The 14269-nt window shown below is 39.1% G+C and overlaps 1 protein-coding gene across 1 annotated transcript in view; it reads right to left on the minus strand.

The window, feature by feature from the left end:
• Positions 1-14269, minus strand: part of RELN (reelin) — a 288596-nt gene that overhangs the window by 193730 nt on the left and 80597 nt on the right.

The raw sequence follows: 14269 nt of genomic DNA on the forward strand, positions 1-14269 counted from the left end.
GGAAAATTTATGTTAAAAAAGCCATTATAAAACTAGATATTGTTTAACTGCATATTGTTAAACTGATTTCAAAAAATTAAAATCAGTTGGTGTTTTAGAAAAATAGAAATAATTTTAAAGGATCTTTTTGTTAGGGATTTTGCTGTTACCAAATACATCTGGTAGTTGAATAGATCATTTGTAATTGTATAATTATTGAAAATTATCTACCAAATACACAATTTTGACACTATGACTACAGAGCACCAGCATATGAAACACAAGTAATACTTACCATATCAAGGATAAATAAAGCGATCTGAAAACATATTAATCCAATTTTCATGCTAATAGGATCTAAAAACTAGTAGGATCTGTCTTTGGTAAGTTTCCATGAAAGAGATAATGGTATGATTTTGGGCATAGTATTATTATTTCTATAGGGAAGGAGTTGTTCTCTAACAGCTTGTAGTAAAAGAAGAATAATGCCAAATCTAAATTCAAACAGGGCAGTGGTTTAGAACAATCAGTGCTGGTCTTTCCACTGCAAATATCCTAATCCTGTCTGTCAGGTTTAAGGGACGATTCACAGTTAGCTCTATTCTCCCTTCCCAAATAGGCCCAAAGTCCTCTGGGTGTGGAGGGGAAAAGGATTGCTCTTTGAATATTCTCTTCTTCATAGTCAGCGCTGGACTGCAGTACCAAAAAAAGGTTGTGACATATGCAAAGTAAACAGCCACAGTTCAGCGGGAGGTGGCTCAACCTCCCCTCTCTCTTAGCAAGATGGGGCTGTCATTTTCTGGGCAGCAGGGCCTGGGAATGCACAGAACACACACAGCTACGGATGGCTGCATCATTCCCCACCATGCTAAGGAGATCAAGAGATAACTTCTGCCTCTGCCATTCTGAGTAGAACCCAATGTTTTCGAGGTTTGGAGTCAGGGTAATACGAACCAGCATGGTCATACTGGTACTATAAAATAGGAGACAGTTTGTGTGAAACTGGTGTATTCCTGAGTCATCTGAGCAGGAATGGGCAGGGACAAGCCTACTGAGAAGTTGACTGTTTATAGGCCCTGTATTTAAGACTCCTGTGAAAGGTAGGGGGACAGTTGAGGGTTTTCATTCTGAGGATCCCTAAATCAATCACAAGGCAAGTTAGAGCTCCCTGTGAATTCTATTTTAGGATTTGTCACAAGGGGCTCAAAATCTTAGAATGGGCCAGGTTTCCCAGATACTCTCCAAACTCAGAACTTCTGCCGGAATGCATTTGGACTGGGATAGAATTGGCTTGTTTGATACTGCATCTCTGCCTCTGGATGGGAACCAGTGGCCCCTAAAATCTACCTCAATTAATTCAGCACTTACATGAATTGAGGAGATGAAGGTAGGAAAAGAACAAAATCCTAGAAACCAAAACCAATCAAGATGACAAGAAATGAAGCCTCAGTTGCTACCCATCCTCAAGGAGTCTGAGGATTGGAATCAGAAGGCCTGTTCCAATGCGTTTGCTCTACATAATAGCTACATGGCTTTGCATAAGTCAGTTAACCCCTGTAGGCCTCAGTTTCTCAGGCTATAGAATGATGTCAATAATATCTGTTCCCTAGAGGTGCTGTTAGAAGCACAAGTAATATTACCTGTGGAAGTGTGTTTCTGAAACGTCTGAGTGCTATACAATAATCATTATTTTATTTCTGGGTAGATTTTTCTTCCAAAAATAAGCTGTTATAGTCCATACTCTTAGCAGGAGGTGAAAGAGAAATAGAAACATATGTAAATCCATTTTTAATTGCGTTTCTCTTTAGAATAGTCATTAAAATTCTTCAGGTCAACTTAAAACCTTTAGTAAAATGTATAAGAATATGTCCCAAAATATCATATGGTAAAAATACAGCAAACATTCATTCACATTTAGGGCAGATAGAAGCATCAATTAGAACTTTAAAGGCCCTCCAAATTTTGGCAGATTACCAAAAATTCTCTGAGGACAGAAAAACTTAATAATGCAAGATGTCCATTGTCACTTTTTTTTTTTAACAAATGAACTTGCCTTGTGTAATATCAGTATACTATGTTAAAAATCCAAGCAAAATGTGCATTGAAAATATGAAAAGAATTTCAGAAAACTGCTCTCAGTGATTTTAATACCCAGCTGTTTTTGTTTAGCATCTGTTCAAACTCATGTCATTTATATGTAATAACAATTAAAATCTAAACAAGTTCAAAAGACAGTTAAATGTCTAACTTTGTGAGATACATGAGCTCTTGATATGATAAAAACAAGAATATTTTGGAATTCAGGAGTATGTTGAGTATACTAAAAATCTATCAAGTTGTTTTGTTTTTGTTTTTTTTTTGAGCAAACAGGATCATAAAATTTGATTTCCTGAGTTACAGCTTTTGACTGACTTATGGTGACTATATATCAGGTAACTAAGCATGTATTTGGGGCAAAATAAAGGTATAAATTCTGAAGATGGCTCTAAATATTTCTATTTCTAGCCCTCCTAATGTGCATTATGATATTATCACTATTTTTACTTCGTGTCACTATTTTACCAGTGATCAATGACACATACTTTATAGTTCTGAGTACCAAAGATCTCCAATTTTTAAAAATCCCTTAAATATAGTCCTTACTTGTTTCTATTTGTCAATCGAAAATATTTTCCTACTTTGCAGCGAAATGGGTTTCCTTTACTTGAAAAGCAGAACACAGTGTAGCTAAGTGACAAGAATTTGCCATTCAGAAAAGCATCAACAGGAAACATCAGTGCAAATTCCTCAATATAACAAGTCCTTGGCCACAATTCAGGATAGCATTTTTCTAAGCTTGCTCCCTATCCTCTGCTGCAAATGTTAATGACTTCACCTCTGTACTTGTAAAAGTACTTGCAATCACCCCCACCACAGTTTAATTAGGTTTTCATCAAAGATGAACACCGAGGCACCTCTTAATATTATCTCCCTGGGGTCTAATGGCCCTGATGCTTCTTTCAGGCATCTGTAGACTTACAATTTATTTTTTTGATGATATCCTTTTTGTTGAAATGAGTATATTGGCCATTTGGGCAATGCCAGCTTGCAGAGAGCTGGTGGCAGATGGAATGAAATCTGCCTAGTATGCTTTCCCCTCCACATGAGCAGAGAGCCATCCATTTCCTCCATTAAGGAGTTGTCACTCAGCCCACCCAGCTGGAAGACCATTTCTGATAGCCAAGCTGGCTGGTGGCAGACAATTCAGATACAAAGTGCACTTTAAAAGGAAGCTAAAACATCATTTGTAGGAAAATTGAAAATGCACGGCTTCCACCACAGCCAATGTTTTAATGACGGTAATATTTTAAGTGATAATTTTTGCCACTTCAGATTGCTCCTTAGAGAGGAGAGGTTTTTTAATTAAAATCTAGGCAATGCAAACAGATGAGATATGAGGAGCAGAGGAAAGAGAAATAAGATGAATAAAATTAATTAAAATGGCATTGTTGGCAGAGTCATAAATTAGCCAATATCTGGCTGGAAATAAAATATGTTGGTAGAGGAGTTTCTGGATTACATTGGGATGTGTGATTGAGTGATTGGAAATTGACTTATAGCCTACATATCATTGTGTTTCCTAAGCTTTTCTCTACACTAGACCTATTATCATATAGAAATACATATTTCCTACAACCTGGGTCAATGGTCTTTAAAGATACAGATTTTCATGCTATATTTAAAAAAATCAAAATAGGAAGAGAATGATTTCTCTCATGAGGCAAAATGAATTTCTGTCATTTTCCACACATTCAATTTCTAGGTAATTTAATGCCAGTTAAAAGACTGAAAACTTGGCTATGAACACAGTCCAGGTGCAGGAGGGCTGAAGTGCATTTTCTCTAGTCGACACAATAGATTCAACCATAGTGAGTGAATTTTAGGGAGCTTAAAGGGTATTTTTTCTCATTATTTTCTGGATTCGTTAAACATTCACATTTGAACCACTTTGTACCAAGATTCATAAAGATTCGATTTATGGTATATTTTGTGACAAGTGTATAATTACTTGGCAACAGTTATGACAACTCTAAAATGGCAACAGTGACAGACTTGAATTGGAGTAATCAGAGTAAGAATAACAATGTAAAATTCCACAGGGTGGTTGTTAACCTTGTCTATGGAGATCAACTTGACTTTCACAGGGTCTGAGGTTTTCGGACTTGCCTTCTCAAATTAAGGCTGAGGATGCCAGGTACAATGTGGGAGGCTGCAAGAGACTGAGGAACGAAAGGGCTGGCTTTCTAGTAAAACACACTTGGCTACAAAAGTCAAAACTGTTTGATCTTGGAGAAGCCATTTGGCCTCTCTGAGCCTCTGTCTTTTCATCCGTGGAATGGGAGTAAGTGTGAGGATTAGATGAGATACTGTAGGTGACATGTGCCCTAAAGATTGGGGAATCTCAGGAAATCAGTAAATGTTCATTACCCCCATCTTCATTCATTCACTTAACAAACTTTACTTCATTCATTCGCTTAACAAACCTTACTTCATTGATTCACTTAGCAAACCTTACTTCATTCATTCACTTAACAAACCTTCCTTCAGTGAGTGTCACCGGGCAGGTTCCATGCTATGTCCTGTGCTAGGCACAGAAATGATGAAAAATGTTATGTTTTTGACGTTCATATAGAGTAAAATAAATCTCATGGAACATTGCGTTAATTAGTGATTAAATGTGTCAGCTTCAGATCAAAAATAAACAAAAAGGGTGCATCAGTCAGGGAGGCTCTGGGGATTTGTTTGACTAGTTACTTCCGGTAGCATTTATCAAAATTATTTGATTCCATATTATTGCCACCCTTGTCATGGTGATTTGGCTCAATTCCATGTTTCACTAATGCTATTCCACATTAATTACTGTACAAATAGGCAGCATTGGAGGGAAATTGTGAAAAGCACACGACTTGTGTTTAACCCTTCATCCCCAAAGTACTGTTATTAGCTTGACAAATTATATTCTGGCTCATTCTACAATATCATGCACCCACCTCTTGGGGGAAACATGACAATAAGAGCAATGCAATCCAAAGTGAAGAACATCCCAAGCAAAGGGAATTTAGGTAGACAGCATGCAATTAACCAGGCTGGAATCTGGCCAGAAAGATCATAGTTAACGTTCCGATTCTTAATGGAAAAAGACATGGGAACATGGACTAACCACAAGTCTTACTGAGCTCAGGTTTATCCTCATTAGAAAGCCGGGACTTAAATCCCTCAAGTTACACACCAGATAGTTTCCAGTACAGCGATTTGCAAAGCACATTTCTGGAAAGCATATCTGATTTCCTCCTGTTTGTCCTTATACTGTAAAAAATAAAATAAAATCATTGAAAGGATCATTGAAACCTTCTTCTGGGGTGCTTAATTTCTGGAAAACAAGTTGGGCATTATAGTAGGCAGGTACTGATCTGCCAGGGGATTACATCCCCCAAAATGCATGTTTAAAAGTGAACTCTGCTTTGAGTGTGATCATCCCTTTCACCATTCGTCTTAGGTTTTTTTCATTAGCCTCAACCTGCATGAAGACTTTAAATTTTCAGACAAATTAATTTACATGCTTTTGTAATTTGGACATAATGACCTTATTCTGCATTAACAATTCCACAATTTATGATAAAAGTATTAGACAGGTGACAGCAGAATCCCAGAAAGCTCCAATTCTTATTCAGGACTGGAGATCTGCCTAGTGTCCACTGGGACAATGAATTTGGCAAATGCTTAATGTACAAGAGCTATAAGAAAATTAATAGACTCTCCTGTTTTGACTTAATGCTTCCCCTTAATGGGTTGTTGATTTACCTAATGGCTGTTGTCTTCATTAGGGCCTTTGGTGTTTGTTAAACAAGAAAATTGTCATTATTACTGCATATTTATCAACAATAAGTGTAGTATAGAGGAAGCAGTCTGTCTAAATGGAAGCAGTAATAGAGAAAAAAATAACATATGACCCTCTAAATTCTGTATAGTTATTCCAAATCCCTGGCCTAAATTTGAAAAACTTAATAAGTTACTTTTTAAAGAAATTTCTTTTAAATACATGCAATCAAATCACAGTCTATTCTAAAGGACAACCTTCCTCACAGCGTTGATTTGCTTCCCAACACGAGTTGACATAAATGTGTAGAAGGAGCCATCTGGAATTCTTTGCTAGCCACACAATGAACTCGGGTAATAAAGAGAGAAAGATCAGCAGGTGCAGGCACGTAATCAGAGTGGGAAGAGTTCTTAGAAATAAAAAATATGCAGAACGGCACCTATCTCACAGTGATCTGCCTTTAATCTGCGGGTCAATTCCAGAGTTGACAGAAGCCAGTGATTTATGCCTTTGCAAGCCAAGAGTACCCAGGCTAGCTGAGCAGATATAAACATTTATTAATGGTTACTGAGCAAAACATACACTCTCTCTTTCTCCCTCTCTCTCTACACACACACACAGATACCAAAGAGTCACGAATGATTCATGCTTTCAAAATACAAATTCTGGCTGCCACTAAAGATGAGAGAAAGCAAACAAAATGAAGCACATGTTTGACTAAGAGTTGCCTCCATGGTATATCGATCCATTTGGAAACTCTGCTCCATGGGGTACTATTAAAGGAAAACAAAACAAAACAAAACCCAAACCCAAACACTTGCTCACAGCTCTCCTCATCGTCCGTCCCTGGGTTCTCCTGTGAGTGCTCCCCTGATCTTTGCGGCTCTTCTCTTTGATGGTGAGTTACAGAAAGCAGGCTGCTAGCTGAAGGAGCTCCAGGCTGGCCCTCCAAAAACTTAACATTTAGTGTTTTTCTTTGACCTTGAAATTAAGGATGTTCTCAGATCGCAGGATGTATGTTTGAGGAGCTGGAAAGAGATGACTTTGATGGATTTGTCCAGATGTTTCAAGAGTGACTACGGGAAATGAAGTGCCAAACCCATTTACAGACACCCAGTGTTTATTGACTATTGATACAAAACTTGGATGATAAGGCTTCCTCATGTGCTGGCACATATGAAGCATTCATGAAATGCCATCATGACTACTATTTCTATTATCATTGTTACTACTGTTTATCATCATAAGGTTACTATTATTATTTATTATTATTTAGCATCCATGTTAGTGCAAGTATCATTCCTGGATATGAGACTCCTACCCAAGGTGAAATGCTGATCCTTGATACTCTAAGTCTTAACTGGAAAGGGCTAAAAAATGGGTTCATTTCCCTTAAACCTTGATGGCAAAAGCAAGACCATTGTCATAGAGTTGGAGCACAAGAAGTTGCCCTAAGATGAATCACTGCCCCGCTTCAGACAGGAAGAATGGGCCTCCCACTTCCGAATGTGGCACAAACACCCACAACCGCCTGACCGAGAGACGTGCTCCCGTGGGATGGGGGATGGCAGTATTTAGCCGTGGCAGTATTTAGCTATTCTAGCAACTGTGGATGAACAGGCAGAGTACACTCTGTCTTTTTTTTTTAAGATTTTATTTATTTGTCAGAGAGACAGAGAGAGAGAGAGAGCACAAGCAGGGGGGAGCGGCAGGAGAGCAGGAGAAGCAGACTCCCTATTGAGCAGGGAGCCTGGTGGGGGACTCGATCCCAGGACCCCGGGATCATGACCTGAGCCGAAGGCAGATGCTTAACCGACTGAGCCACCCAGGTGTCCCTGTGTGTTTTGAATAGGAACGATGGACACAAGTAATTCTTGATTCTCCTAGAAATCATATACAAAGGTTGAAAAGGGATGCAGTATTCTGTAAACGAAGGCAAAATCATCTTAACCAGTAATTAAGACAGGTGATTCGATACTGAGTAGGCTTCAGTCCACTTGCCTTGTGAGTCCATGATCTGCTTACTCTGGGATATTGCTAATGAGGGTGGTGCTCTGGGGAGCTTTTTAATTTGCAGCACTGTATTTATTGGCATTTAGAGCCCCACCTACTTGGTCATGAACAAAGGGCTGCTTAGGGAGTTGCGGAAAATAAAACATCATGATGGTAATTAGAAGCATAAGAATGTGGTGTGCCTTTTCTTCCACATGGACAAGTTTTCTGGAAAAACACTGGAAGATGAGTCAGGCAAGGCCATGCACTTGTAAAAAGAATGGAGGAGAAACACAGAAGGCTATAGAGGAAGAACACATTAATTCCATAACCCCTTGCAGCTTACCAACCCCAAATCAAAAAGCACAATAAACGTAAGGCTAGATTCCATATTAAAAGCCAATACTGTTATACATCTATTTTATGTTAATTATCCAAGAGCCAACAGATGGTAATGGCCTTCTACCAACCCAGGACAGATTTAAACTGGTGACCTATAATTGCAATTCTCCAGATCACATAAACTCCTTAAGTTAATTACTCTATTTGGTCTTATATCATTCTGCCCTACTTGAGATAAACAAGAATTGGCTCAGATGAAATGAATTAAATATTCCCAAAGAAACCGAAAAAAAAAATCTAAAGAAGATAAGGAGAAATACGCACTGTGAATATGAATCATTTTCATCTTTCCTATCTGACCTGACACCCTTAAACATTATTTTTGAGGTCATCAGCTAGGCAGTTTACATCCTCACTACTTCCTATTCCCTTGTTTTATGAACAGTAGCATTTAAAAAAAATCATTTGTTGTTAATAATAGAAACTATTAATAATTCTGATTACATAAGTGGCATTGAAATTTAATTCCAATGGAAACTATCTCTTACTTTGATTGCCAAAGGTTACATGTACGGGCAACATTTGTGTCCAACTTAATCATTTTAATGCATTTGATTCTGATGTTACTTCAATGACATATAAGGATGACATAATTTGTGAGGTCTATATTTTTTCTATTCTATTCTCCCCCACCTCATAATCAGAGCAGTCAGCTCAATCCTTTGCCTTCTACACATTTTCCTCTATGTTTACTTCCTTGTGGAGCCTATTCTCTAGGTTTCAATATAGAGAACACATATTTATTAAACCCTTTTTATGTGCTAGGGACTGTTCTAAGGGTTTTATGTGTATTTTTTTTTATGTGTATTTTCTTATTTAATTATCACAGCTTGGGGTGGATACTATTATTATCCCTGTTACAGATGAGGATACTGAGGAAACAAGAGATTAAATAAGTTGCCCCAAACCACATGGCTAATAAATGGTAAAGCCAAGATTTTAACCAATATATTTAAGCCCCCTTTCTTAACAGTTGTGCTGTCTCCAGTTTCATTCACAATATTTTCAGCTGACTTCAAGTCATCAGTGAATATGAAATTCATTTTCTCTCCTCCTAAACAAATCATCTGGTTATTTTTTCCAGCTTCTCATTCATTCTGTTAACACCTAACAACAATCCATCATGTGCCAAACACTGGAGATTTAAAAATAGTTGAAGCAGTCCCTGAGGTTAAGAAGCTGACATTCTAACCAGGGAGACAGAAACATAAATGGAAAGCAAGGTTGTAAATGCACTCATAGATGTATATGTACCGTGTAAGAGAATATTGAAATGGAACTACTCCACATTTTAAGGTGAGGGTGGGATGGACCAACTACAAGGACCTAGTGAAAGAGGTGATAAAAGGGCTTAGTTACTCACTCACGTTGCAGGGATTCAAACTCAAAGTTGATGTGAGTAGGAAGCTGGACAGCAGAGAAATGATTTCTTTAGAGAGGTTTGGTGGTGAACTATGCGTCCCACCCATGACTGCATCAGAGGAGGAAGGTATCTTCTCTGCTCAAGCCTGGTGCATTGGACTTCAAGGGTACCACTTAGACGGTATGCTGGATGGGCCTGGACTTGTGCCTAGAGCTGCCTGGAGGATGGCTAGGTAAGAAGAGGGCTGTGCTTAGAAGTAACTACTCTCCTCCCAATCATGGATCCAAGGTGAACGTTTACTAGAGTGTACACTTCAGCCCATGGACACAAGAAACAGCCTAGTTTGTCTAAGATCCTGCCTCAAATGGTTCCCTGGAGGGGCAAGAAGCCCTCAGTGGAAACAGGTTGTAATCATTAACCTGAGGTCTCGTGGCTGGAAGTGGAAATAGACATGGGAGATGCATCAAAGAACAGCAGGTGAGAGATCCCCAGCATTAGTGAGGAGCGGGGAGATTTCCCAAAGAGCCCAAAGGTAGACTGAAGAGAGAGTCAGCTTTGATCGCTTGCCAGGCCAAGGGATCAGTAGTTACAGTTTATAACAATATCTGCCTCTTGCCTCTTCTGCTTCCTCCACACCCAGCCCTGGAGGGTTCAGAGGCTGAAATGCATGGGGTGGTGAGGACCGAGAAGGAGCTGACCACCGCCATCATTCCCACTGCAGCAGACCTAAGCCAGAGGAGGGGAGAAGCTTGGAGCTTAGGTGATTACAGTGATCTGATCATATCTGTTATTGATCTGGGACTATCTGAGAGACTAAAATGATTGGATGACTTATTTGGTCTCTCGGCAGTCTTGGGATCTGCAAAGAGAACAGAGATAAAAAAGCTCTCAGGTTGAACTTCAGTGGTCACTGGGGGAAACAAAGAGACCTGTTTTCCACAGCCAGTCCACAACCCCAATTCCTGCTTGTTCAACCTAATAGTTACATCAGCACAGAGAGGACTGAGACATGAATGATGCACAAAGTTCACACAGACAATGACTTTGGAACTGGGCCCTTAGGGAGGCTGGGGAATTACCAGGCAGAGAAAAAAGAAGGTGGAAAAGCATGTGTAAAGTGTAGCAGTGTGGAATTCTGTGCTGGGTTTGTGAGGCTGGAGCACAGTGGAGCAGGAGATGAGGATGAAAGTTAGGTGGGGCCTGGACTAAGGGGCCTCGGATTACAGGCTAGACCTCCACGGGAAGCCATCGGAGGTCTTGAGTATGGAGGGAGCATGATGTGATTTCTGTGAAGGAATGATGCTGGAGTTTCTGTCACTGACATCCCTATGTATGGTTCTTGCCTCTTAACACCCTGGTCACAGGCAGTCCACTGCTGTGAGACTTGATTTCTCTTTCTTCAGCATCTCATCGTTATTATACTATATCACCTCCCACATAGGCTACTGCAAATGCTTCCTGCCTCCATAAGCAAACCATGTCAATACTCCCATCCCCTTAAGTTCACCTGAGGTCAGCACTCAATACCTGTGATGGTCCAGTAACCAGGACCGTGAAAACAAAATCAGCTAGAAGAGTGTGGAGGAGAAGAAAGAGGCCAGTGCTTGGGCCGAACTCACTAAATTCTAATGTATAAAAAAAAATCAGTCATCTGGAGGAAGGAACGTGCATTACAAATGGAATAAAGCTGGAGCAAGATCAAGAAATAGAAAAAAACCCAAGAATCTTTTAACCTATAGTCAGAGAGTGACAGGGAAGAAAATGGGCAGATAATTTAATAAATCGATGTTGGGAAGAAACATGGGCCAAACAGAATCACACTGGTTTATATTTACGACCTGTAAGAGCAAAGCCATGTGGTGAATGAAATCAAGATCAAGTCTGATTCCTCTATGTGAGTCCTGGCTCTCCCATAGGTGAGAGGGATATTTTGGATAAGTTACTCAACACCTCTATGTCTGCTTTCCACATCTGTAAAATGGGGCTACTAGAGCACCTACTTTATAGGTTTATAATATATAATTATACATAATCCTGTGTAGATGTATATCTGTGTGCATATGTGTGTCCGTGTGTGTGTGTATCTGTGTGTGTGTGCATGCATGCACCTGGAATTTTAAGTGTTCAATAAAGAGTAGCCCTTATTACTTAGACTAAGAGTATTCTGTCTGTGCTTGGACATTTTTTCCGCAACTAAGCTCTATTTTGTAATCAAGCATACTTTCTCAATTGCTGTTAGACTTACTCTTTGATTTAGTTAAGATATAATCATCTTGGAGACTTTTACTGAACATAGAAAAGGTAATACATAGGTAGAGCAAGCAAACAAACAATAATCCTCAAAACTAAAAGTCCAAAATAAAGCAATGTTTAAAACATGCCCTGTGACCAATAGGAATATGGAGATATGCTTACGCTCTTTAATTGGTTATATTTAGTTTTTGTTTCAGATGCCACAAATTGAAGGAGAAATATTTAATGAAGAAGTTGCATACAGTTTAAATAAACAATTTTTATTGCTAGAACTCCAAATCACTTGGCAAAAGCAACTTTTTAATGCTCAGATATTTGAGCCAGAAAGCAAAAGGGTGGTCATGCAAATGAGGTAAAATGATAATTCTTAGATTCCATTATTGCAAAATTTTAAAGAGAATTTTCAAAACAAAACATCAGAGAAAAATTTCTACCTGATAGCTGTCAAAGAGCATGATATATATCATTGCTACAGTGTTTTTTTTCCCCCCACAGGTCACTAGGCAAATCTCAAATGTATGATTGGTAAGTTTGGGAGTAAAATGATGGACCACAAAGCAAAATTATTAACCCACACAAAGTCGTAATTGAATTGAACATCACTGCTGAAGCAATACCACATTTCATGCATTTTTATCAGGGGTGGTACTAAAGTACAATCCATTAAGAAACTGAATGGCTAATTAGATTAGTATAACAGCTTGTAAAACAAGGCATAAAAATTGCATTTGTATAGTAAAGGGTACTGAGTCCAAATGATAAATGATCACCATGGGAAAAGGATGTGAATCCCAGGCCCTGAGGTCCCCACATGTTTCCTGGGTTTTCATGTCTTCTTGCCGATGTTGAACAACATCAACAGAAATCCTTCTTAATCAAGTGGTAGTGGGATAGGACGTGGGATATCCTCACAAAGGTTCTTCTCTACACCCATATGAAAGGAATCCATGGACTCTCTTTCAAGGGACCAAGGTTTTAGAGTCTTTGTCAGGATGAATTTCCATAAGGTTTACTGGGTGTTGTCTCACACTGAGCAAGGATGATTCCTGTTCCTAATGCCAATCGGTGTGATTTCATGAACCACAAGTAGATTGTCTAGCGCTTGGTTTGTTAAACAAGAAGTTATTGTGTCAGGGGAGTTCCTGTGTTGAAGGGTATAAATAATTTGGAATCTTTTTTTTTTAATTTGAAAACATTATTAAAAGGAGGTGAGCATCTTAGATGTTTATGTTCTACTTGCTGTTCCTCTTGTGCTCTCACCTCCTTTGTGCAGCACAGGGTACCAGCGAGTCACATTTTACAAATTCCATAAGCTGTATTTGCACTCTATTTTCATATACTGGAAACTTGAGAGGGCCCAGTTGAGGGTCTAATGACATCCTTTATATTGCCTCAGCACAACTTCTTCTTCCACACACTCCGGGCAGGCAAGCCTATGACTTCAATGTCCATTCAAAAGGTTGATAATTGCCAAACTTCCTCTGAGTTCCTGATTGCTTTATCTAACCTCCCACCAATTATTTCTTCTCGCTTGTCCCCAGGATTATCAAGATCAACATGTCCACAAGGTATGGTGGACAACCGTTAATAATACCATATTGCATATTTGAAAGTTGCTGATAGATCCTGAAAGTTCTCATCACAAGAAGAAAATTTTGTAAACACGTGAGGTGATGGATATTAACAAAACTTACTGGGATGATCATTTTGCAATATATGCAAATATTAAACCATTACATGGCACACCTGAAGCTAACATAATATTATACATCAAGTATATCTCAATTAAAGAAAAGATCACCATGGCCAGAGTGAATTCATCAACTTCTGTGAACCTGCTTCTCCTTCTATGTTTGTTTCCATGAATGGCACTGCCATCCACCCAGCTGCCCAAATCCTGTGTTCACCACCTGCTATTCCCCCATCATCTCAATCAGTCCTGAATCTTCTCTATTCCCTCTCCTAAAAATCTCTGAAGTCCATCCACATTCTCCCCTAAGTCTGGCCAACATGGTCTCCCACTGGATTTCTGTTACCGGCCTCCTCTGTGGCTCCCCTACCTGCACTTTCTCCCTTCCATCCCATTTTCCATCCTCAAAGGTATATTTAAAAAATAAAATCTGATGGTCAGACTTATTTGGAGCAATTCAGTGACTCCCTATCACCTTCAGGATAAAATTCATACTCCATAGCAGCTTGCAAGATCTTCAAGGTTTTGTCACGGGCCTTATCTCCACATTTAACTATCAAAAGTCTCAACTCAAAATCTGTTAGACAATAGATTGAACGTTGTCTAAGACCTTGCTCTGTGCTCTTGCCGTCCAGGCCTTATATATATGATTTCTGATTCTAGAAACAGTACTCCTCCCATCTGGCCAACTCCAAATTACCTTTTGGTCTCTGCTCAGATTCCCAATCTGGAG

Source organism: Leptonychotes weddellii, chromosome 12 (assembly GCF_054177405.1).
Source record: "Leptonychotes weddellii isolate Sample4059 chromosome 12, ASM5417740v2, whole genome shotgun sequence".
NCBI classification, from domain to species: Eukaryota; Metazoa; Chordata; class Mammalia; order Carnivora; family Phocidae; genus Leptonychotes; species Leptonychotes weddellii.